The 26,977-nt window shown below is 47.1% G+C and overlaps 1 protein-coding gene across 2 annotated transcripts in view; it reads right to left on the bottom strand.

The window, feature by feature from the left end:
• btbd7 (BTB (POZ) domain containing 7) overlaps window positions 1-26,977 on the bottom strand; it is a 73,638-nt gene that overhangs the window by 37,773 nt on the left and 8,888 nt on the right. The window contains exon 1 of one of the 2 annotated variants that reach the window (XM_038775067.1): window positions 5,901-5,921. The exons of the other annotated variant lie outside the window; for it this stretch is intronic. The gene's annotated coding sequence lies outside the window, so the exon portion shown is untranslated. Of the gene's footprint in view, window positions 1-5,900; window positions 5,922-26,977 lie in introns of those variants that run through there. 2 annotated transcript variants of the gene reach the window in all.

Raw genomic sequence — 26,977 nt, 5'->3', positions numbered from 1 at the left:
AGTGGCTGGCTAAAGAAGCAATGTCCTCTGACTTTTAATCCTTCGACCAATGGGAACAGTTCTCCTCCCCCATTTTGCCCAGACCCCTCATGATTTTGAACACACTCATAAAATCCCCAAGGAGAAGAGCCCCAGCTTCTCCAACCTATGTAAATGTAGTTCCTCATTTGGAACTATTCTTAGGCACCTTTTCTGCAGCACCTCGAACGTCTTCACAAATTATCCCCCAATTCATCACTGGAAATGTACAGGGCTGTTGCTCGTTTTACTGGAGTGTATTAACACGCCTCCGTTTAAAGGCCGTGTGCTTAACACTACATGGCTCTGTGTATGTAATTATGCTCAGGAGTCGCCGGGTGCCGTATTTAGACACCTCACAAGAATATCAAGGTCAGGTTCAAAGTAATAAATCTGTACACCGATTAGTAAGTCCAAACGATTGATATTTATTATGACAAATATAATAAATACACATGCATACGCTAAAGGGACTAACTTACTTCTAATACTAAACAACTAAAATACTTATCTAGACAGGAACAGGCAAGGTCAGGGGACAAGGCCTTCGTCCCGTTCTTGGTCTGCAACTCTCAGGTACTTAAAGTTGTCAGGATCTAGCAAGGTCTGGATCACGTAGCGATCGTTGTATTAGCACTTACAGTTCGATGGCTGATGCTCAACGGCCGGTGCTGAAACTGGAGTCAGGATGCGATGTAACAAGTCTGGGCCGGAGTCTGGAAGCAACAGCAGATCTGGGCCGGAGCAAAGCAGACCGAACCATGTGCGGGGTCTATTCTTATAGGTCCCCGAAGTCCGTGCCCCTTCGGGGCGGTCCTTTTACCTGCCATGTATCGATTGGGCCTTTCCCAATCGATATCTTCTAAACCCCCCCAATCTGAGGGTCGTTCCTCGATGGGTGGGGCGGTCCCTATGGTTCTGTGTGTTGGATACTGTGGTGCCGTTCTGTCTGGGTGTCTACTCAAAAGTATCCATTGATACTTAAATGTTTCTATTGTGCGGGGTCTGGATCTGGATCACCTCATTACTATATAGATCTGTTGCCATTTACACCTTTGGCTGAAACTCTGCAACTGGCCAAAAACTGGTTTCTGTACGTGCAGAATGCTAATTAGTCTTCTGCAAACTGCTTGTCCTTGCTAAGACTGTTTTTCTCTGCAGCCTTAGCAGTTCTCCATTTTGTAGCCCAGTGTCCATCTTAGGTGGCTACAGGGCATCTATGTATTTTGATGTTAAATAATCAATTAACTTCTCTTAAGAATAATTTTCATCAGGTCTTTATAGTTCTTTTTCTAAAAAGCATGCTAGCAAAAGTCACCAAAAGTCAGTTTGTACCATAATTGATAGAGGTTTGCTTAATGATAGTAAATGCAATATCATTTAGGAATGGCAAAGTGGAGAAAATTAAAGTTGTCTGCAATTTTGCTTAATGTATGATCCTGTCAGCGACCATTAAAGGGAAATCTGAAAATCCAGTGATTTAAACACTAGAATTGTGCCGCAAGAGTTCACTTTTTTCTCCCCAAAGTATGTTTATTGAGATTTCACATAACAAAATATCATCCAACAAGAACGCAAGAGTACAAAAAAACAAAAACATAAAAATAAATTTAAACCCCCCCTAACAGCTGACTGTTCCCAGGTCCTTTAAAAAAAATTATACGGTTGCCGTCTTAAGTAAAACTTCTCCACTGACCCCTTGATGGTGAATTTAATTTTCCCCAAGTGTAGGAATGACATTAAATCACTGAACCAGGCAGAATGGGAGACCTCCAACTAAGCAATATTCATCTCCCGGATATCAGTGAGGCAAAGGTGACAACATCCCTCCCCAGATTGGAATGGCCTTCCACTTCAGATCATGACGATCCCTTGTCCATCGAAGAACCTGTTCCTTTTCTTTCAAACCATGAAACCTTTAAGATCACCACACGAGGCGGATCTCCAGAACGAGGATTCGGTTGCATCGAGTGATGGGCCCAGTCTAATTCTGGGGGGTGTAAAAACACCTTCGTCCACCATCTTGTAAAACATGCCTGAGAAATATTCAGTAAGGGTGCGGCACTCAGTCCCCTTCGGTAACCCCACAATACGAATGCTCAACCTACTGGATCTACTTTACAGGCCATTCAACTTGGCTTTTAATGACCACCGAAAGAAATCGGCCTCCATAGAGGTGATCCAATCAGTGATCTGGTAATGCCGCCTCCCTCCTCAAATTGTAGATCCTTGACGTTCGACTGACTTATTTGTGTTTTCAAGAACCAAACGAATTGCAGCCAAGGCCTCTTCAATTGATCAGATCCAAAGGCTTCAGAATTAGTCGACGGATTTCGGCTCGAATTCTTCTTGGCTTTCCCGGGCACGCAAGAGAAGGAAAACTCGATTCCGCTACATTACAAGGGTTCCTGAGAAGTAAAAGTGTTGTGGCTCCAGAGAAAAGGACAAAATGATCAGCATTCCAGCAGGAGCCACCTCGTGCACATCTTGTCCTTGCATCGTGCCACCGCATGTCGCCAAGCTTTTATGTTTTTAAACAATACACAAATTCAATTGTATATAGAACAAATTAAACAAAGCAAATACAATTAAATGCCATACCCTTAAGTTTACTTCTTACTTCCAAGAATTTTTTTTAAACATTGCAATATCTCAAAAGTTACTTGTTCCTGTCGGGGCCTCTCAAAAGTATGCCATAAATCTTCCCAGTTCCAGCTATTCTGAGGCAAAACTTTCATTTTCCATCTTTTGACACCAGAGTTCCTTGTTCTGGATATTGTTCAATACTTCCAAGCAAATCTGCTGGTTTCTTTATTTTTCCCCAGGACTCTGCAAGGGCTATTGTAGATTTGCCAATGAGCCGCAAACGATCAAATCTTCCATCTTCTTTCCTCTTGTATGGCAGTGTCGCCATACCCTAGATAGAATGAACGTGGAGATGATGTTTTCACCAGTAGGAGAAACTAGAACCCAAAAGCACAACCTCAGACTGAATGGACAATCCTTTCAAACAGAGACGAGGAGGTTCTACAACCAGATGGTGGTGAATCTGTGGAAATCATTGCTGCAGAAGGCTGTGGAGGCCAAGTCAGTGAGTGTCTTTAAGAGAGAGATAGATAGGTTCTTGATTAACGTGGGTTATGGGGAGAAGGCAGGAGAACAGGGATGAGAAACACATCAGCCATGATTGAACGGCAGAGCAGACTTTGTGTATGAATGGCCTAATTCTGCTCCTGTGTCTTTTGTTTTATTCTATGTGGTGAATGGTGAACTAGGCTTTTCCCTCTGCTTACAATGCAGGCCTAATTATCATTTACTTTTGCTATCTTCTCTGTAAAGCTGCAGATCATACAAAATCCAAGTCGCAACTTAACTCCCAGCAAACACCCGGAAAATCTCTCTTCAGCGCCTTCCAGTTCCATGACTATGTGGCATTCTATCGGATGTCTTTGAACAAATCTTTAGGTTAAGTATTCCTCATTTAAAATTCCTTCTTTGATCTTAATAAATTGATTTTACAACCCTTCAGGGTTTATTGAATGCTTCCAAACTAATTTAGCTTCAACTCCAAAAATGAAAACATCTTACTGGATTGTTCTTACTGCAAGGGTTACAGCTGTCATGTCTCTGCACAAAAGCACACCGATAAATCAATTTAAATTTCTCCACCTGCTTTTTTATGACTCTTACAGCCTTCTACCCTGAAGTGTAATAATTTCCAAATTAATTTGAATTGTATCTACCAGAGGTGTGCTTGGCAGCCTCTCAACCAGGTTTGCCCATCTTCTACAGTTAAACATCAATTCCCAAAACAAGATATATTCTAAAACATATAAATTGTAACCTAGCTAATTACAACACTGGTGAGTAAGAAACTAGCTACAACCTTGGTTCAGAAAATGAAGTTTGCACTGATCCTTAATTGGGGAATTTTGTTTTTTCCTAATCTGGTGTTCTACCCATCAGATTTTAAAATTCTAATCTAGCATTATGAAGTACGCATTCCATGATTTAAGTTAATGCTGGTACCTCCTCCCTCCCATCCTCTTTTAAATAACACCACTCATGCTTCCAATCCAAAGTGTTGTCCTTCCTTCCTATTTGACCACCATATTTAGAATCTCCCTAGAATGAGGTACAGTAACAAATATTGTGCAATGATCTGTGAAGGCATGTCTCCCTGCTATATGTTATCTCTTCAGGCCCATCTTCAACATTGAGTCACAGCAGGCACTGTACTTTTAAGAAACATGCTGCCATGGGAACAGTCAAACACAAACAAGAGACATTTTACCCAACATCTCCAGTACATGGTTTTTGATGCACTTTAAACAGTGCCCGAAAAGGCAAAAACAGTAAATAGCATTGTTCTTGTAAATGTTTAATTCTGTCTTTCTCCACCACCAACCCCCCCCCTCCCCCCTTCCCCTTCCCCTCTCCCCTCCTCCCTCAGATCTTGTACGAATTCAGATAATCTTTGTGGCAACAGTGATCAAGACAGCTGTTGAGGTTTGGAAGAGCCACAAGAGGAGGGTGTGGGGAGAAAGAGCATAACTAACAGCCATCAATATAAGGTAGTGACCAAGAAATCCAAGTAAGCAAATCCCTTGAGAGTGATGTAGCTCACTACCATATGGAATGGTTGAAACAAACAGGTTGTTTCTACACTTTCACAGGATGTGGAGTTTGCTGGCTAGGCCAGTATTTGTCGCCAATTAGTAATTGCCCTCAAGAAGGCAGTGCGGAGCCACCTTTCTGAACCGTTGCAGTCCATCTGGTGTGGGTACTCTTCCACAGAGCTTTTAAGGAAGGCAGTTCCAGGATTTTCATCCAGCAGCAATGAAGGAGCAGCAATATAGTTCCAAGTCAGGATGGTGTGTGGCTCAGAGGGGAATTTGCAGGTAACAGTTATGTGACAGCTGCCCTGGATTGCAGGTTTGGAAGGTGCTGTCAAAGGAGTTTGGAGAGTTGCTGCAGTACATCCCGTACTCAGTACACACTGCCACAGTGCTTTGGTAATGAAGGGAGCGAATGTTTAAGTTGGTGAATGGGTTGCTAATCAAGTAGATTTGTCCTGGATACATAGAAGATAGCGGCCTTTTGGCCCTTCGAGCCAGCACCAATCCGTGGCACCCCACTAGTTACTGCCTGCCAATTTGAAAAGGACTTATTAATTCATACTCTTTGTTTCCTCTCTGCCAATCAGTTTTATATCCACCTCAATAACCCCCCCCCCCCCCCTCAATCTCCTGCGCTTTAATTTTGCACAATAATCTCCTATGTGGGATTTTGTCAAACGCAATGATATTGAGCTTTGTGAGGTTGTGAGCTGCAATCATCAAAGCAAGAGGAGACTACTCCATCACAATCCTGATTTGTGCCTTGTGGACAGCAGACACATTTTGGGGAGTCAGGAAGAAAGTTGCTTGCCTCAGAATTCCCAGTCTAACACCTGCTCTTGTATCAGTGTTTATGTCATTGATCCAGTTCAGCTTCAGGTCAATGATAACCCTCCAGATGTTGATCAAGGGGGGATTTTGCAATGAATATTATTGAATGCCAAGTAGAGATGGCTAGATTCTTTCTTGGTGGAGATGGTGAATGGCTGACACTTGGTTTTGTGATCAATGTAGGAATTTCAGATCTATTGTATTATAGGTACTTGGTGCAGTAAGGGTTAAAAGCCTGAGTTTGTGCATGTGTGACTGCTGCGATCTTGATTTAAAAGGAATTCTAGTTTGAAAGGCAACCATATTTATTTTGGGAGCCAGGGACACAATTAAACCATTGTAAAAAGCTTGGGCTGTATTTTCCAATCTTTTTTCCCATGGGACCCACTTTTACCAACCGGCCGACTTTCGCAAGGCACCATTTTTGTTTACCTTTAATGCTGCAGGTGGGCCTGCTCGGTCCTCACGATCTCAACTTCCTTTGTCATTCAATGTTACATTTCTGCTAAGGACTTCAGCTGACAATTTAGGTTCTCGCTGCATCCTTTAAAAAGAAATCAAGACGTTTGTCCTCGAACCCGCCATACTTGGTCTTCAAATGCCTTTGAAGTTTTGAGGGTTTTAAACTCTCCTTTGCCAGTACTTCCCTGCATACAACACATATGGGCTTTGCATCCTGATTTGCATTGGCAAAATTAATGAAGCCATACCTGAAGGAATCATCTTTATGCTGCGTTGTTCCGATTTCAGTTTCTTCTGAATGAGTTGTTCACTAGAGGTCCTGGAGCTCTGCACACAGCTCACGTCAGCACTGCTTTATCCTGCTGGGGAGAGTCCACGGCAAGCTCTCCCCAGCAGATTCAATTGAGAGATTCTGGCCTGTTTGTGTCTCTGGCACAATCTTCTTTATCACAAAATAATCCATCTTCAGCTCTTCACACAGTCTATTTGCTTGCTGGCAGCTACAAATGGAGGAATCTCTCCTCCATTATTTCACACCTAAAGCGTGGACCAACAGGGTGCATGCTGTCAGTGTACACAGCAGGCCCGTGACCTGCTCTCTGCTGATCCTTTTGGCAGGAAGGCTCCAGCGTCCACATTTAAAGGCCGACCACGGCCAGCTTTCTAAAAGTCGGCTGCAGTCGTTGGGTGCTTCTCCTTCAATTGAGAACACCACAACCAATCGCTCCGCCACCCACCAGTGGGTCGCATCCCCAATTCTGAGAACGGTATGCTAATGGAATTTTGCTTTAAGGGGATTCCTTGTGGAGGTAATTAGATTTCTGTTCGGTACAATGATGGCATTGCTGGGTGGAGCCAGGGCATAGGCATTTTTCAGAAAGCAGGACAGTTCTGATCTGAATAAAGCTGTGTCCAGAGGTCAAACAGTTTGCTCTCACTGCAGTTCAGTTAAAATAGATTAACAATCTTTAAAGCAGTGCAGACTTGTCTAAGAACAAGGGGGAGCTGAAACAAGCTGAGAGACATCTTCTGAAGAAATACAGTCAAAGTTTCTGCATGGATCTCACAGAAGTCAAGTCTTTTCTTTAAAGCAGTATCCAAGGTCTTTCTTTCTCAAAGTGCCATTGGTAATTAAGATGGATCGAGAGCTGAAATTTTAATTTGATGTTTAAGTGGGAACAAAGATAGCAGTTAAGGGCAGCACGGCAGCCCAGTGGTTAGCACTGCTGCCTCACGGCGCTGAGGACCCGGGTTTGATCCGTGATTGCATGGGTTTCACCCTCACAACCGAAGGATATGCAGGCTAGGTGAATAGGTCACACTAAATTGTCCCTTAATTGGGAAAAAATAAATAATTGTATATTCTAAATTAATTTTGAAAAAGATAGCAGTTAAGGGTATTGTATTAACTGAATAGAGTAGTATTGTTCAAGGGGTATTTGTAAACTATTTTCTGGTATGATGTTAAAGATTTTAATATTGTGTTACTAATAAAGTTTGTTTCAATATACCAAATCCCTATTTATACGCGTAATCGTTCCTGGAGCAAGGTATCCTTTCCTCAAAAGTCTTATAAAATTAAAATATTGGGGTATCTGTCCTGTTTACTAGCCACTATTGGGGTCTGGTCTAGGATTGTAATAGTTTGACACAAATGTTACTTATGTCATCAACAGGAGGTTTGTGCTCTTATGTTTTGTATGGAAAGAGGTGTTTTGTTACACTGGGAGCGTACATTCCAATTAAATAATTCAGTAGCAAGCTTTTGAGAGAGATTTATTCTCACACTTATCCCAAATTAACGCACATGACATACCCTGTCTCCAGCACATACGCACACACACATATTGCATATAGGGGACTTCCGGTGGCGGCATGTAGGAGAAGGCTGCACACAAGGTAGCTCCCAAGGTTGTTGATTTTTTGGTCTTTTTTTGACCGGTTCCCGGGGGAATTTGTTACGGAAACCCAACCCATCTAATTGTATTTGACGAAAGGATGTTGAAAGCCACAAAAGGACTTTTGGAAAGAAAGGTACGAGTGGTAGCCCTTTGACGAAGTCAGAGAAATTGTGACACTCATTGGGAAGAAAGATGGTGGAGGCGACCTCGGTGGGGTGGCCGCTATCACATTGCAAACGCTGACTAGGGTAATGGATTCAAAAAGCTATTTGCCAAAATCTTGAATGCCAAGGGAGTTGATGGAGACCCTTAAAAAGTCTACTGAGGCAGTGCTCAGCCCAATAAGAGAGAAGTCAGAAGTACTTTGGAGTGAAAGAGCGTGGAGAATTGCTGAAGGGGGTGGAAGGGATTTGGTCACGGCATAGCAACCAGACTGCCTCGCTGGAAGCAGAGATGATGATCGTGGAGGAGAGGAATAAGGCCCTGAGGGAGAAGGTGGAGGACCTGGAGAACAGATCAAGGAAACAGAACCTCAGGAACGTGGATTTGCAGGATGGGGTGGAGAGCCCGAACCCAACCAAGTACTTCTCCCACGTGTTTCCAAAGTTGTTGGTGGGTGGGGGTGGGGGAGGAATTTAACAAAAGAGTCTCCTCTTGAGCTGGATAGGGCCCATCAATCACTCTGGCAGAGGCCTCAGGCTAATGAGCCACCACAGCGGTAATAGTTAGTTTCCAAAGCTTCCAGCAAAAGGAGTGGGTCCCGACATGGGCCAAATAGAACCGGGATGTGAGATGGGAAAGAAGTAGCATCCGAATTTATCAAGATGTCGGGGCAGAGCGAGCAAAGAGGCGTGCAGCCTTTAACAGGGCGAAGTCGGCATTGTATAAAAGTGGAGTGCGTGTCTGAGTGGTATACCCAGCGAGGTTGAGAGTTGCATACAACTCAAATGATCACTTTTTCGAGGAGGCGGAGGGTTTTGTCAAGGAAGAAGAACTTGAACTTAATTAAAAGGGTTTAAATGGGACTTAAATGTTGATGGAACAGGAATGCTTCAATATTGATTATTTGGTTTATTGCTCTGTATTGGAATGTATATTTGTAAGGGTGGGGGGGGGGGGGGGGGGGACAAGAGGGCCAAAGTCGTCAGGGGTCATGGCAAAGGCAGCAATACAGACAATATATGGCCCAAGGTGGGATGTTGAGAATTTGGGTTTGGTTTTTCTTTAGCAGTGGGGGAGCTTCTCGTCTTCATTCTTTGAGTGTGGGGCCCTGGCAAGGGGCAGTTTAACTAGTGAACAGAAGTGAGGTTGGGGGAGGGACTTTGGCCTACTGGACCTGCTTAGACAAGTTTCCATGTGCCTAGCGTGTTTGTTTTGGTGGCGGATGGCGAGGATGGGGCATTGTTTGTTTGGAGGACGTTTCCAGGGTCTTGAGTTGGGGTATGGGAGAGGGATAGGGTGCTGACAGTGTCCAGGGGTTTTTCTTTGTCTCACCCTATGGGTGGGGTTGGCAGCAATCTAGGATGGGACTTGACTCTAGGAACTTAGGAGCATGGATAGGATAATTCCTCAAGGGAAATGGCTGACGGGGGGGGTTGAACGATCGAGTGTCGATGTGGTGCTTTTGCAAGAGACCCACCTGCAGACGAGGGGTCATACTCTGCTTCAAAGGGGCTGGGTGAGCGGCAATTTTAATGAACAAAAGAGTCCGTTTTCAGGCGGAAAGGGTTGTAGCGGATCAGGCAGTTAGGTATGTGACAATCACCGAGACACTGGAAGGTAGGTTGGTGGTGCTGATGAATGTATATGTGCCTAATTGGGATGCTGTAACATTTAGGAGATTGTTGGCGACAATGCAGATCTGGACACGCATCAGTTGATTCGGGTAGTCATCTCAGACCATGCTCCACATTTAGTGGATTTGGTATTAGAGGTAGGTTCGGCTCAGCGCCGGCATAGAGGCTTGACATGGGGTTCTGTGGATGGATAGAGGGCTACAGACAAGTACGTGGGGTTTAATTGGAACTGGTCGACCTTGCCCTTTGTTCTATGGGAGGCCTAAAAGCAGCGATTAGAGGGGAGATCATATTGTACAAAGGGCATATAGATAGGGAAGCTATAGATAGGGAGGCACAACGAAAGTTGTTGGATGTATTAAGAGTGACTCGACCCCAGAGCTGCTGTTAAGCAGGAAAAAGCTGCAGATGCAGTTTGACCTTCTATCTCCAGTCAAGGTGGTGCGTCGGTTGCAACGCCCGAGGGGGGCTTACCTATGAATATGGGGAGACGGCCAGTCGTCTCCTGGCTTTCCAGTTGAGGAGGCAGGTGGCCTCCTGGGAGATTATCCAGGTGAGATACTCAGCTGGCAAGCTGTTATCTGCTCCGGCCAAAGTTAATGGAATGATTGAAACTTTTTATAAGAAGCTTTGTAGGTCGGAGCCACCAGGAGGGGAGCAGTGGTCAGATATGTCGGGAGTTTGTGGAGGGCTTAGTTTCCTCGAGGAAGAGTGTGAGGAGTTGGAGGAACAGTTTGGACCAGAGGAGGTCTTGGTAGCAATAAGGTGGATGCAAAAACGTGAGGCCCCACAGGTTCCTGGCAGTGTTTTACAAGAGGTTTGCTGGGAAGCTGGTACTGTTATTGGTAGAGATGCTTGAAGACTGCAGCACAGGGTTCCTAGCCTATGATTCTGATACAGGCATTGATTTCACGTTTACTGAAAAAGGACAAGGACCGTGTGGAATGCGGGTCATACAGCCCTATTTCATTGTGGACACCAAGGTATTGGCCAATGTGCTCGCGCGAAGGCAAGAACCATGTCTCCCTCAGGTGATGGAGAGGATCAGACAGGATTTATCAATAGCTGGCAATTATCTAAAATGTGCGATGATCGCTAAATGTGGTGCTTTCTCCACCTGAGGCGCCGATCCAGAGAGAAGGCATTAGATAGGGTAGCATTGGGGTGCTTTTTTACCGTTTTGGAGGGTTTTTGTTGGGACCCAGGTTTGTGCCCTGGAGACGCCTGTGTACAAGGCTCCCTCAGCTAGCGTCCACACAAATACTTGGAGCTCCAGGTACTTTCAATTAAATAATGAACAAGACAGGTGTGCCCTATTTCCCCCCTCCTGTTTGCATTGGCGATAGAATCTTTGGCCATCGTTTTGGGGGCTTCGGGTAAGTGGAGAGGGATATTTAGAAGGGGGATATTTAGGAGGGCAGCAACATAGGGTGTCCCTGTATGATTATGATCTTTTACTTTACGTCAGGGGCCCAGTCCCCACCGTGGGACTATACTGGAAATACGGAGGTGCTTTGCTTCCTTTTCAGCCCACAAGTTAAACTGGCGAGAGAGAGTGCGTTTTCCTGGGAACCGACCAGGGTAGGGGAGCCAATCTGGGGATGCTAACATTTTGCATGACAGGTTCTAGCTTTCAAGTTCTAGGTCCATGCAGCTTAAGATTGGGCCCAATTTCGTAAACTGAATTCTACTAGTCTCATAGGCAGAGTTATGACCAACTTGCAACGGTTGGATAACCTTCCCATGTCTTTGGCAGGCAGGGTCCATCAAGATGAACTTTTGCCCGAGGGCGGCACAGTGGCTAGCACTGCTGCATCACAGCAGAGGATCCGGGTTCAATCCTGGTCCACTGTCCGTGTGGAGTTTGAACATTCTCCCCGTGTCTGCATGGGTCTCGCCCCACGACCCAAAGATGAGCCGGTTAGGTGGATTGACTACGCTAAATTGCCCCTTAATTGGAAAAAAATAATTGGGCACAAACATTTCTCCACTAGTTTTGTTTTTGTTCCAGTGTCTGGTAGTTTTCCTTCCTCAATCATTTTTTGGGAGGTTTGAGAAATTGATACCTTTCATAGGGGTGGGCAAGGCTCCGAGGATTCGTAGGGCAGTCCTTCAAAGGTATAGACAATCAGGAGGTCAGGCTTTGCTGAACCTGTTATTTTATTACTGGGCGACTAAGGCAGAGAAGTTGTTGGGTTGGTTTAGTGATCCAAGAGCTGCATGGGTGCAGACAGAATCGAGGACATGTAGGGCTCCTGGTCTGCGGGCATTACTGAAGGCTTCGCTCCCATTCTCATTGACAATGTATTTGTTGAATCCAGTGGTTGTTTCCACTTTGAAGATATGCAGACAATTCCTTTTTTTTAAAAAATAAACATTTTATTGGGGTATTTTTGACATAGTAACAACAAAATAAACAATATACATGAAACCATAAACATAGTGCGAAAGCCATTTACCTTTCGTACAGGTACCTTTTACCTTTCGACGTGTCAACTCTACTCAACGTGTCTGCCCATAGACCATCCTCTGTCTCACCTCCCAGATCCCCTTCCCACTTGCGTTTCAGCTCCTTGGTCTGCGTTTCCTCCAACCCCATAAGCTCCTTATAAATGTCCGAGATGGCACAGGGACTTTCGGTGGCGGAGGGGAGCGGTCGCACACAGAGGAGCTCCGGAGGGGGGGGGGGGACCATAGTCACGTCCTGTTCCTCCCACAAAGAACGTGCGCCCGGGTGCACGAGCCAGGCCGACTGGGCCCCCGCATGGCAGGGACGAGCGGCAGGAGGGGCAAGTGGGGGGAGCCCCCACCCCGGGAGATGGAGAGGAGGCCGCAGGAAGCCGGAGGGAGGAAAGGTACACGGGAAGAGCCGGGGGCCGGAGACAAGGAAGCGGCCGGAGAGAGCCCCCCCCCCCCCCCCCCCCCCACCCCCCGCCCAACGGAGATGGCACAGCGGGCCTGCGAGCTGGTCCGACCGACTGCGCCAAACGCCCCCCGCCCCCCCCCCCCCCCCAACGGCAACCACCATGAGGTAGGCAGCGGCGGAACAAGGGGGACTCCTGGCCCGAGAAGCCTTTCTCTCTCTCTCTCCCCGGTCCCAGGGTGAGTGAGGGGGAAAAAAAAGAGAAAACGAAAACTCCCTCTTTCTGAGGGGAAAAAAACACAAAAGAGAAGAAAGTCTCAGAAAAAGAACACTGTTAAAGGGACAGAACACTTCCTCTCACCTTGGGCGAGGCGAATAAGGGGGGGGGGAAGAAAATGCCAGAAGGGAGCCAAAGCAGAGGGAGAAAGGGCACCAGGAGAAAACAGGGCAATACACAAGCCCACTCAGACGAGCTAATTGATACACGAAGCGGTGGAATGGAAGCCTCGCCACAACTAAAAGAACTGGGCAGACAGGAGCTTCTACCCCCTGGGCCAGAGGGGAACTGGAAGACAGCCTTTGCCGAGGTGCTGAGGGAACACCAGCAGGAAAGCAAGGCAGGGACCAAAGCAGACATACAGGCCGCAGTGCAGGCAGCAATGGCCAAGGCCCTGGCGGAGGTGCAGCTCGCCCTGGGCAGAGCAGAGAAGAAACTGGAAGCCCAAAAGGCGACCATTAAGGAGCTGGAGAGGGCTGACATAAGCGGCCAGATCACGGCCCTGGAGAAGGAGGTGGCGAGACTGGGCACAATGTAGGGGAGCCTGAAGGACAGGGTGGACAACCAGGAAAACTGCTCAATAAGACAAAATGTCAGGATAGTGGGCCGACCAGAGGGGATCGAGGGTAGAAACCCTATAGCATACGTGGTCGAGATGCTGGGCAACTTTGTGAGGAGGGAAACTTTTCCCAACCCACCAGAAATGGACAGAGCGCACCGATTACTGCGCCCGAAACCCAGGGCGGGGAACACCCGAGGGCAGTTATAGCCAAACTGCACTGGTACAAAGACAGGGAAACAATCCTGTGCTGGGCCCGGCAAAACAGAACCTGCAGATGGGAAGGGCACCTCATTAGAGTGTACAAAGACATTGGGGCAGACCTCGACAGGAGATGGGCCGAATTCAAAAGCAGCCCTTCACAGGAACAAGGTGCGATTTGGTATGCTGTACCCAGCGAAACTCGGTCACATACCAAGAAAGAATTTCTTCACATCCCCCGCCGATGCAAACAAATTTATTGAAGAACATGGGTTGGAAAACCAGCAGCGAGGGTAGAAACACAGGGCCCCTGGTAAGGGGCAACAACGTGCCGACAGGGGGTTGAGGCAATGCCAGGCCCCCTGCCCCCACCCCCAACAAAAAGCAAACCACTACCCAACGAACCGACATAGGTGGGAAACCAGGCCCCAGCAATATGAGAGTAGCGGAGAAGGGCGAGCAAACAGGTGGAGCGCAGGGTAGGGCGGGGGAAGAGTGGGCGAAAAAACGCAGAGGCTGGGCAGGGGAGAAGCGAGACAGTAACTCCCCAGAGGGGGGTCACCACACTAGCAAGAATGCTAGCACCGGGGACATGCAAAAAAGCAGGGCCGCAGCACGCCCCCAACAGAGGGGACGGCGCCAGGCAGAGGGCGGGTGGGACTACTCAACAGGGGTAAGAGGGCGAATGGGGACAGAAGCAGGGGAAAGAGGGACAAAGGACGGACATACGGGAGAGGGGGAGGAAAAGGAGGGACTGGGGGTGGGGGGAGGGGCACGGGAGGGGGGGGGCACAGGAACGGAGGGACAAACAAGGCTAGAAAAGGAACAGCAATAGGGCTAGAGTGCCGCAACCAAGGGCTCGGAACAAGGAATCGCTGCAAGCATCCACCCAGTATGGCCTCTGGGCAAAGGGAAACCCCAAAGTGGTTTCCCACCCCCAGGGGTGGTACCAGGGGATTGGAGAGTGGCGAATGTCGTGCCCCTGTTCAAAAAAGGAATAGGGATAACCCTGGGAATTACAGGCCAGTTAGTCTTACTTCGGTGGTAGGCAAAGTAATGGAAAGGGTACTGAGGGATAGGATTTTGAGCATCTGGAAAGACACTGCTTGATTAGGGATAGTCAGCATGGATTTGTATGGGGTAGGTCTTGCCTTACAAGTCTTATTCAATTCTTTGAGGAGGTGACCAAGCATGTGGACGAAGGTAAAGCAGTGGACGTAGTGTACATGGATTTTAGCAAGGCATTTGAGAAGGTTCCCCATGGTAGGCTTATGCAGAAAGTAAGGAGGCATGGGATAGTGGGAAATTTGGCCAGTTGGATAACAAACTGGCTAACCAATAGAAGACAGAGAGAGTGGTGGTGGATGGCAAATATTCAGCCTGGAGCCCAGTTACCAGTGGCATACCGCAAGGATCAGTTCTGGGTCCTCTGCTATTTGTGATTTTCATTAATGACTTGGATATGGGAGTTGAAGGATGGGTCAGTAAATTTGCAGACTATACGAAGATTAGTGGAGTTGTGGATAGAGAGGAGGGCTGTTGTCGGCTGCAAAGAGACATAGATAGGATGCAGAGCTGGGCTGAGAAGTGGCAGATAGAGTTTAACCCTGAAAAGTGTGAGGTTGCCCATTTTGGAAGGACAAATATGAATGCGGAATACAGGGTTAACGATCGGGTTCTTGGCAATGTGGAGGAGCAGAGAGATCTTTGGGTCTATGTTCATAGATCTTTGCAAGTTGCCACTCAAGTGGATAGAGCTGTGAAGAAGGCCTATGGTGTGCTAGCGTTCATTAGCAGAGGGATTGAATTTAAGAGCCGTGAGGTGATGATGCAGCTGTACAAAACCTTGGTAAGGCCACATTTGGAGTAGTGTGTGCAGTTCTGGTCGCCTCATTTTAGGAAGGATGTGGAAGCTTTGGAAAAGGTGCAAAGGAGATTTACCAGGATGTTGCCTGGAATAGAGAGTAGGTCTTACGAGGAAAGGTTGAGGGTGCTAGGCCTTTTCTCATTAGAACGGAGAAGGATGAGGGGCGACTTGATAGAGGTTTATAAGATGATCAGGGGAATAGATAGAGTAGACAGTCCGAGACTTTTTCCCTGGGTGGAACAAACCATTACAAAGGGACATAAATTTAAGGTGAATGGTGGAAGATATAGGGGGGGTGTCAGAGGTAGGTTCTTTATCCAGAGAGTAGTGGGAACATAGAATGCACTGCCTGTGGAAGTAGTTGAGTCGTAAACATTCGGGACCTTCAAGCGGCTATTGGATAGGTACATGGATTACGGTAGAATAATGGAGTGTAGATTAATTTGTTCTTAAGGGCAGTACGGTAGCATTGTGGATAGCACAATTGCTTCACAGCTCCAGGGTCCCAGGTTCGATTCCGGCTTGGGTCACTGTCTGTGCGGAGTCTGCACGTCCTCCCCGTGTCTGCGTGGGTTTCCTCTGGGTGCTCCTGTTTCCTCCCACAGTCCAAAGATGTGCAGGTTAGGTAGATTGGCCATGATAAATTCCCCATAGTGTCCAAAATGTCCCTTAGTGTTGGGCGGGGTTACTGGGTTATGAGGATAGGGTGGAAGTGTTGACCTTGGGTAGGGTGCTCTTTCCAAGAGCCGGTGCAGACTTGGTGGGCCAAATGGCCTCCTTCTGCACTGTAAATTCTATGATAATCTAAGGTTTTGCACAACATCGTGGGCTGAAGGGCCTGTTCTGTGCTCTATTTTTCTATGTTCTAAAGTGAAGGGGGCTACCCGCGTGACGGCCGCACAGCGGGCGACATGGTGGGGGGGCCCCTGGACGGAGGGAAGCCCCGGAGAGCAGGGGCCCGACCGCATGGAGAGAGCAGGACAGCGACCATCCAGGATGGCCCCCTAACAAGGGAGAACCCCGGAGGGCAAGGGCATGTCCACCAGGTGAATATGGTTAATCCCACAGGAGCGAGGGGACAGAAGCCCCCCACCAGGATAGTCACCTGGAACGTAAGGGGACTCAATGGCCCAATTAAAAGATCCAGAGTCCTCAACCACCGAAGAAACATGAAGGCAGACATAATCTTCCTTCAAGAAATGCACCCGAGAGAGCAGGACCAACTGCGGGTAAGAAAGGGCTGGGTGGGAAAGACCTACCATTCCTGTTACGGGATGAGGGCCAGGGGGGTGGCAATACTGGTCAGCAAATGGACGATGTTTAGGGCAACAAAGACGGTTGCGGACCCAGCGCAAAAGGCCGTACTAAGAGGGGAAAATCATCGCTTTTAAAACGCGAAGAGATAGGGAGGAAAAGGCGGCCAGGCTGCAGTTGGTTGACTCCATACTGGAGGTAGACCGTAAATACTCCGAGGCCCCGACCGTAGAGCTGCTGGCGGAGAGGAAAGAGTTGCAAAGGAACTTCGATCTGCTCTCCACCAGGAAAGCAGTGCTTCAACTCAGCCAAGCATGTGGGACCCTATACGAACACGGAGACAAAGCCAGCCGACTGCTGGCACACCAGCTGAGAAAGCAGGCAGCCACCAGAGAAATTGTGCAAATCAGGGATATAGAGGCGCATTACAAACAGAGCCAGAAAAGGTCGTGAAGGCATTCAGGGCCATCTACCAATGGCTGTACACCTCAGAGCCCCCAACAGGAGAGGCCAGGATGAAACGGTTCCTTGATGGACTGGACATACCAGTTGTGGGGGAGGGCAGAAAACAGGGCCTGGCAACACCACTAGCACTGGGAGAGATCATAGATAGCATGAGCTCCGTGCAGGCAGGGAAGGCACTGGGACCGGACGGATTCCCGGTGGACTTCTACAAAAAATTCACACTGGCCCTGCACCTGCGAGAGATGTTCACTGACTTGCTGGCCAAGGGCACACTGCCACCCACGCTAGCGCAGGCCTCAATCTCACTGATACCTAAGAAAGATAAAGACCCAACAGACCCAACCAAACGCACCTGCAGATACCTGAATTTATTTCCCCTCGCCAACCCAAACTTTTCCTCCAACGCCCTCATACTCGGAAACCCCATATCCCCCATCCTCTAAATCCCCCCTCTCCGCCATAACCGGAACCTGTAGCCATCTGGGATGGCCACTTACAAAGTAAACATGGATACTTTCAAAGACTCACGGGAAATATGGCCAATACAGGATTCAGGCAAACCAAGAGCCTCAATGTATATTTGCTAATAGAGAACCAGACAGTATGGAAACCCCTAGCCAATTTGCATTCGAATGACCCATTTTCCCAGGACAAAGGACTGATACTCGGGTATCAGATACAATTTCAGACACATCAGCGTCACTCCTTCACCCAGGAAGCCTAAACAGCCACGGTCAATGACCACTCAGAACACAGCCAGCCATCAAGGCACCCGCCCCTTTATTGGCTCAAATCGAAAGCAGTAATTATTGGGTCCATCGCTAAGGACTGCCCAAAAGAGCGCAAAACCCCAAAGGATAAAGAGAGACACTGCCATGGGTTCTCTTTTGGCCCTGGCACACCGGCACGGCCGATATCTGAAGCCAACTGCAGCACCACGACCAGAAGCAGGTTCAAGATCAACGATGGCAACCAGACGGATGAGCCCAGCAGAACCAAAGTTACTTCTCCAGACCCAGCCACTCCAGATCCAAACAAAGGCCTTGTTCCTCTGCCAAAGCCAGGTGCCTGAAAGTTAAGTGCAGGTTGTTGTAGTGTTAGGTGTAAGTTAGCTTGCAGTGTTTTTATGTTGCATGTGTGAGTTAATCATGTGTGTAAATAAACCATTATTGAACTTGAACTAACTGGTTGTTGGGTCTTTGATCAATATCCGGTTGAACTTTGTGGTGGTATCATCTGATACCTGGCGACTCTGAAAAGCAATACCACTCAATATTAAGAAGGGCAGCATTATTGGCGTCTCCCGTACAGAATTGGCAAGTTATTAGTGACGCTGGTGGGATAGTGTTCCACTCATTAAAATTGGCAACAAACCCCCCTCCCGTCCATACTCCCCGGGGCAAACCGGTGATTATTACAGATTGGGGCCCAGACCGATGCTCCCACAAACCTCCTGCATTGGCCCCAAACTCTCAGGGCCGCCACCACCACTGGACTGGTGGAGTACTGTGCCAGTGGAAATGACAGAGGCGCAGTCACCAACACCCCCAGACTGGTGCGCTTACATGAAGCCACCTCCATACGCGCCCATGCCGACCCCTCCCCCACCACCCAGCTCCTAATCATGGTTATATTAGCCACCCAGTAATAGTTGCTAAAATTTGGCAGCGTCAGCCCGTCTTCTCCCCGACTCCACTCAAGCATTACCTTCCTTACACGCGGGGTCTTGCCCGCCCAGACGACCACTCTGTTGACCCGCTTAAAAAAGAACCGCGGAATAAAGATGGAGACACACTGAAATACAAATAGGATTCTCGGGAGGACTGCCATCTTCACCGCTTGCACCCTCCCAGCCAGAGACAACGGAAGCGCGTACCATCTCCGGAAACAGTCCTTCGTTTGGTCCGCTAGCCGGGCCAGATTCAATTTATGCAGCCAGTCCCATTCCCGCGCCAGTTGGATGCCTAGCTACCTAAAGCTTCCCTCTACTAAACTAAACAGCAACTCCCCCAGTTGCCTCTCCTGTCTCCTCGCCTGGACCACAAGCATTTCACTTTTTCCAAAATTAAGCTTATACCCTGAAAACCGGCCAAATTCCCCTAGAATCCTCATGAGCGAAACCCTGTGCTCCACTCCCCCCCCCCCAACCCCCGGACTAGTCCTCTCGAGCCCCTCGAGGCTCTCGGAGCAATTGCCAACGGCTCTATAACCAGCGCAAACAGTGGGGAGAAGGGGCATCCCGATCTCGTCCCCCAGTGCAGTATAAAGTAGTCCGATGTTGTCCTATTCATTCGTACACTTGCCACAGGAGCCTGATAGAGTAACCTGACCCAGTCAATAAAGCCCCTCCCGAATCCGAACCGTCCCAGTATCTCCCACGGATAACCCATTACACCCGATCAAAAGGCTTTGCTGCATCCATTGCGATCACTACCTCCACCTCCCTAACCTCCGGGGGCATCATGATCATATTTAACAGCCTTCTTACATTGGCCACCAACTGCCTGCCCTTGACAAACCCCGTCTGGCCCTCCCCAATAACGTCCGGAACACAATCCTCGATCCTGGAGGACAGGATTTTGGCCAGCAACTTGGCATCTACATTAAACAGGGAGATCGGCCTGTAGGACCTACACAGCTCCGGGTTCTTGTCCCGCTTAAGAATCAGCGAAATTGTTGCCTGTGACATCGTCGGGGGCAGCACCACTCTTTTCCTTGCCTCATTGAACAGCCTCATCAACACCAGCCCCAATATCCCAGAGAACTTTTTATAAAACTCCACTGGGTACCCGTCCGGACCCAGGGCCTTACCCGCCTGCATGGCCTTCAAGCCCTCCACTATCTCAAGCCGATTAGGGCCCCCAGCCCTTCTACCCGCTCCCCGTCCACCTTTGGGAACGTCAGTCCCTCCAAGAAGTGCCTCATCCCCTCCGGCCCCGTAGGGGGTTCCGACCTGTACAGCCTGCTGTAGAAATCCCTAAACACCTTATTCACCCCAAATGAATCACCAACCAGGTTCCCATTTCCGTCCTTTACTTTCCCTATCTCCCTAACTGCCTCCCTCTTTCTAAGCTGCTGTGCAAGCATTCTGCTGGCAATATGGAGACAATTTCAACAGCATTTGAAATTGGGGTCAGTGTTGCGACTAGGGGATTTTCACAGTAACTTTTCACAGTAGCTTCAGTACGAATCTACTTGTGACACTAATAAAGATTATTGCTAGTGAAAACATTAGCAAACATTCCCACTGCGGACCTTATGATAGAGGGAAGATAATTGAGCCCAGGAAATGCATAGGTGCATTTAAGGGGAAGCTGGAAAAGCATGAAGGAAGAGAGAATGTACAGTTACAAAGGTAGATTTAGTGGAGTAAAGCTGAGTGAAGGCTCGAGTAAAATTTAAACACCGACATAGACTGGCAGAGTCAAATGGCCTGCTTCTCTGTCTGTATCTTATGTTATTCTACGTTAAATCTGCAACACACCACTCCACAGCACAGGATACTTGCTGACTGACAAATGCAAACTGTCCCATCCTTAATTGAACTGCATCCAACTCCATTTAAAAAAAATAAACACTCCTGTGGTAAAACAAATAAATAACAAAGAATGTAAAATCACAGTGACATGGATCACACCGTTAGAATACAATTGTCAGAACAACAGAGGTCCAAAATGCATAGGATGGTTTGAGAATTTAATGATGATGAGCTAAAACCTCGTAAGAATTTGCTAGTTTAATGATGATTTTTAGCTTGACTGAGTCACTGGTTTTCATTCCACTCCAGGACTGGACCACAATCTCGGCTTACACTTCAACACAAAGTATTGTACTAAGTTGCCATCTTTGGTTACAGTTATACCCATCTGATCAGGGGGCACTATGAAGCAAGAAATTCTACCAGAACTCTGCATGCTGAAATTCTACAAAGTACTTGTTTGGCCTCAACTACAGTAGTGTCTCCAATTCTGGGCATTACATTTTGGAAAGGTGTGAAGGTATCTGGAAAGAAAAGATTCACAAGAATGGTTGCAGGGATGAGGGATGTTGGTTATTTGGCTAGATTAGAAAAACTGGGCTGTCCACCTTGGAGAAAAGATGGTTATAAGGGGAGATTTGGTAGAGGTGTTCAAAACCATGAGGGGTCTGGACAGAGTAAATCAGAAGAAGCAGTGGAAATAACACTCACTGCTCACTGACACAAATTTTAAAATCTAATTTAGAGTACTCAATTATTTTTTCTTCAATTAAGGGGCAATTTAGCATGGCCAATCCATCTACCCTGCACATCTTTGGGTTGTTGGGGCAAGACCCACGCAGACACGGAGAGAACGTGCAAACACCACATGGACAGTGACCCGGGGCCAGGATCGAATCTGGGCCCAAGGGGCTGGGAGGCAGCAGTGCTAACCACTGCGCCACCATGCCACCCACTGACACTAAATTTGGGTTCTGCTTGTGCCATTCAGCTGCTGACCTCAATGCAGCCTTGATCCAAATATAGATAAAAAAAGCAGAGGGCAGAGGAGAGTGACTATCCTTGACCTCCAAGATCGCATTCGACCAAAAGTAGCATCAAGGATTTCTAGAAAAATTAAAGTCAACGGGAATCCGGGTACAAGCTTTCACTGGTTAGAGTCATACTTAGCACAAAGCTGTGGTCGTTGGAGGTCAATCATCTCAGCCCCAGGATATTGCTGCAGGAGTTCCTCAAGGTGGTGACCCAGGCGCAGAGGGTTTCAGCTGCTTTATCAATGCCCTTCCCTCCATCACAAGGTCAGAAATGGGGACTTTCGCTGAAGATTGCCCAGTGTTCAGCATCATTTGCAATGACTCAGAGACTGAAGCAGTCCACATTCATGTTTAGCAAGATCTGAGCAATATTCAGACTTGGGTTTATAAATGGCAGGTAATATTCACACACACAAGTGCCAGGCAATAACTATTTCCAACAAGAAAGAATCCAACCATCTCCCCATGACATTCAATGCCATTGCCATCACTGAATCTCCCACTATCATGACCCTGGGGGTTTCCACTGACCAGAAACTGAACTGGACCAGCCATATAAATACTGTGGCTACAAGAGTTGATCAGAGGCTAGAAATTCTGTGAAAGGTAACTCAACTGCTGACCACCCGCCCTCCAAAAAAGACTGTTCACCATTGACAAGGCACTTTGTGTGGTGGGCAGGTGCGGCTCCAACAACATTCAAGAAGCTTGACACCATCCAGGACAAAGCAGCCCACTTCGACACCATCGACCATCTGCAAACACTCGCTCCCTCCATTACTGATGCATAAACTTTTAAAAAGGTAATTGATAATTATGGTTTCAAATAAATTACTAACATTGCATATAAGAAAATATGGCCTCAACTGGGATTTTGCACAAGCGGAAATAAAATCTAATGTTATCCTTGAATGCAAGATTCAATCTCAAATTCATGCGATAGTGTGTACCTTCTACAAGATGTAGTGCAACAACGGCCCAAAGCTCCTTAGCAACACCTTCCAAACCCATGATCTCCACCATTGGCATCAGATGCATGTGACCACCACCACTTGTTAGTTCCCCTCCAAGTCACACACCATCCTGGTTTTGAACGACAATGTTGTCGAGGAGAACACTCAGGTTCAGTCGACCAGGCTATATGGAATTGAGGTTCAAAAGGAGGAGGTGTTGGCAATTTTAGAAAATGTCAAAATAGATAAGTCCCCTGAGCCAGATGGGATTTATCCTAGGATTCTCTGGGAAGCCAGGGAGGAGATTGCAGAGCCTTTGTCCTTGATCTTTATGTCGTCTTTGTCGACAGGAATAGTGCCGGAAGACTGGAGGATAGCAAATGTTGTCCCCTTGTTCAAGAAGGGGAGTAGAGACAACCCTGGTAATTATAGACCTGTGAGCCTTACTTTGGTTGTGGGTAAAATGTTGGAAAAGGTTATAAGAGATAGGGTTTATAATCATCTTGAAAAGAACAAGTTGATTAGCGATACTCAACACGGTTTTGTGAAGGGTAGGTCATGTCTCACAAACCTTATTGAGTTTTTTGAGAAGGTGACCAAACAGGTGGATCAGGGTAAAGCTGTTGATGTGGTGTATATGGATTTCAGTAAGGCGTTTGATAAGGTTCCCCACAGTAGGCTATTGCAGAAAATAAGGAAGTATGGAATTGAAGGTGATTTAGAGGTTTGGATCAGTAATTGGCTAGCTGAAAGGAGACAGAGGGTGGTGGTTGATGGCAAATGTTCATCCTGGAGTTCAGTTACTAGTGGTGTACCACAAGGATCTGTTTTGGGGCCACTGCTGTTTGTCATTTTTATAAATGACCTGGAAGAGGGTGTAGAAGGATGGGTTAGTAAATTTGCAGATGACACGAAGGTCGGTGGAGTTGTGGATAGTGCTGAAGGATGTTATAGGATACAGAGGGACATAGATAAGCTGCAGAGCTGGGCTGAGAGGTGGCAGATGGAGTTTAATGCGGAAAAGTGTGAGGTGGTTCACTTTGGAAGGAGTAACAGGAATGCAGAGTACTGGGCTAATGGCAAGATTCTTGGTAGTGTAGATGAACAGAGAGATCTCGGCATCCAGGTACATAAATCCCTGAAAGTTGCCACCCAGGTTAATAGGGCTGTTAAGAAGGCATATGGTGTGCTAGCCTTTGTAAGCAGGGGGATTGAGTTTCGGAACCACAAGAACATGCTGCAGCTATACATAACTCTGGTGCGGCCGCACCTGGAGTACTGCGTGCAGTTCTGGTCACCACATTATAGGAAGGATGTGGAAGCTTTGGAAAGGGTTCAGAGGAGATTTACTGGGATGTTGCCTGGTATGGAGGGAAGGTCTTACGAGGAAAGGCTCAGGGAATTGAGGTTGTTTTCGTTAGAGAGGAGAAGGCTGAGAGGTGACTTAATAGAGACATACAAGATAGTCAGAGGGTTAGATAGGGTGAACAGTGAGAGTCTTTTTCCTCGGATGGTGATGACCAACACGAGGGGACGTAGCTTTAAATTGAGGGGTGATAGATATAGGACAGATGTCAGAGGCAGTTTCTTTACTCAGAGAGTAGTAGGGGTGTGGAACGCCCTGCCTGCAACAGTAGTAGACTCGCCAACTTTAAGGGCATTTAAGTGGTCACTGGATAGACATATGGATGAAAATGGAATAGTGTGGGTCAGATAGGCTTCAGATGGTTTCACAGGTCGGCGCAACATAGAGGGCCGAAGGGCCCGTACTGCGCTGTAGTGTTCTATGTTCTATGTTCTATATCTATCTTCTTTCACTGTTGGTGTCAAAATCCTGGAAAACCCTTCCCTTTTTTTTCTTTTTTCCAATTAAGGGGCAATTTGGCCAATCCACCTATCCTGCACATTTTTGGCTTGTGGAGCGAGACCCACGCAAACACGGGAGAATGTACAAAATTCCACACGGACAGTGAACCAGGGCCGAGATCAAACCCGGGTCCTCGACGCATTGAAGCAATACTGCTAACCAGTGCACCAACGTCTGGAAATCACTTCCTAACAGAACGGTGTGTACCTACACAACATCGACTACAGCGGTTCAAGTGCTTGCCAGCACCTTTTCCAGGGCAATTAGGGATGCGGAATAAATGCTGGCTGAGCCAATGATACCCACATCCCATGAATGAATAACTGATAATGACTCTCAAACTCAAGTGTATCGCTATGAAATGAGATCTGATGGAAATTCTTCCTCACCCATGATGAAATGTCTGTCCACTTAGAATAAAAATTACTTACACATCATCTCAATTGATGGATGCTGCATGGGACTGACTTCCAATGGAGGAAGACAGCAACAATAAGGCAGTTCAAAATAGAGAGTAGTGAAACAGTATTGTCACATATTCGCTTACATTATCGTGTACTCTATTTACAATACATGAAACTAAATGCTACAACTGAAGCACAATAAAGTTTTAAAAAGGTAATCGACACTTATAGTTTCAAATAAATTGCTAATATTGAATATAAGAAAATATGGACTCAGCTGGGATTTTGCACAAGCGGAAATAAAATCTAATGTTATCACTGAATGCAAGATTCAATCTCAAATTCATGCGATAGGAAATCAAACAATTAAACCAAGTTCTGGCAATCATGTACACATAAACAATGTTTGGATTCTATCGGTTATGTGCTCTTGAACAATAAACTTATGCAAGGCATCAAATCATCATGAAAAAACAGTTTCAATAGAGTTCTTGCCATTACAAATCAAACTTATTAATGAATATCTTTCTAACATGTAGGGATTTATTTTAAATACTGTCTTGAAGTTTAAAATGTTAGTGGGATGGATTAAAGCAACCAAGGTTTCTCCGCTCATGTACGGAGAAGAATTATGCACACGAGCATTCAAGACAGTAACTGCTGAATTGAAGTCCCTTCTTAATCTAGTGGGAAAATATGAAGAAATTGAGACTCCTGAACCTGGACTACTGGTAAAGTAACCCCCCCCCCCCGAGAGACACTCTACTAAAGGAACTAATCAACAAAGACAATAGGGGGGGGAGGGGGGGGGGGGAAAGAGGAGGAGGAGGAAAGAAAGAAAGGACGGGGGGGGGGGGGGGGGGGAGAGGAGGAAAGAAAGAAAGACAGAGAGAGAGGGAGGGAGTGGGGGGGGGCAGAGAGAGAGAGAGAGACAGACAGAGAGAGAGAGAAAACAAGCACAAGACTACCACTGGGTGAAGCTAGATGGAAATGGGAGGACAGAAGAGAGTTAGGAACTCTGGAGAGAATTACTGAGCAGGGCCAATGCCACCTGGTCCTGCGCTAGGCTAAGCCTCCTGCAGTTTAAAGAGGTTCACAGAGTCCACCCGACTAGAACTCAAATGAGCAGGTTCTTCCCGGAGGTGGAGGACAAATGTGAATGGTGCCAGGGTGGTCCAGTCAACCATACCCACATGTACTGGACCTGTCCCAGACTTGTCGGGTTCTGGACAGCCTTTTTCAAGGTGATATCGAAGGTTGTGGGGTGAGGGTTGAGCCGTGCCCGAGAGTGGCAGGCTTCAGGGTATCGGACCAGCCAGATCTTCATATGGGGAAGACGGCCGAAAGGATGACTAGGGATGACCAAGAAATGTTGGTCTTGCCAGTTATTTGCCTGAAGCTGCATGGCAACTCGAAAATTCCATTCAAAAGTTGGACTCTTGTTACTGTGCAAGCGGCTACCAAAAAGAAAAGTTGAATGGCCCATACACTTAAACCAAGTTGTTCTCACATTACAAGAAAACGAGAAAGTACGTTGATTGCCAGAGAGACTCACACCTCATGAGAGAAACAAAATCTGATTATCACTGGCATATTTGAGGAGGAAAAAAAGAGTCACTGTGACAGGTATATCGGGGGCAGCACGGTGGCTCTGCAGTGGTTAGCTCTGCTGCCTCACGGCGCAGAGGACCTGGGTTTGATCCCAGCCCCAGGTCACTGTCCGTGTGGAATTTGCACATTCTCCCAGTGTCTGCATGGGTCTCACCCCCACAATGCAAAGATGTGCAGGGTAAGTGAATTGGCCACATTAAATTGCCCCTTAATTGGAAAAAATTGGGTACTCTAAATTTATTTTAAAAACACAGGCATATCTTCACCACAATGAGAATTAATTCCAGCAGAAAGCATCACATATTCTTGAATAAAAATTGTATGGAAATTTGAAACACCCTGAATTTGAACTACTTTTCCATTTCTCACTTAAAATACACATACATTCAGGTTATGAGATTGTATTTTCCAGACATTTGGTTTCACGCTTTCAACTTTGTGGGCAGCAAATGGAAGGGGACGTTAAAAGGTGGGACATGCTCCCGCTGTCACTGGCAGGGAGGGTGCAGACCTTGAA

The sequence above is a fragment of the Scyliorhinus canicula genome, chromosome 2 (assembly GCF_902713615.1).
Source record: "Scyliorhinus canicula chromosome 2, sScyCan1.1, whole genome shotgun sequence".
Classification (NCBI taxonomy): domain Eukaryota; kingdom Metazoa; phylum Chordata; class Chondrichthyes; order Carcharhiniformes; family Scyliorhinidae; genus Scyliorhinus; species Scyliorhinus canicula.
This window is presented reverse-complemented; position numbering and strand designations above follow the sequence as displayed.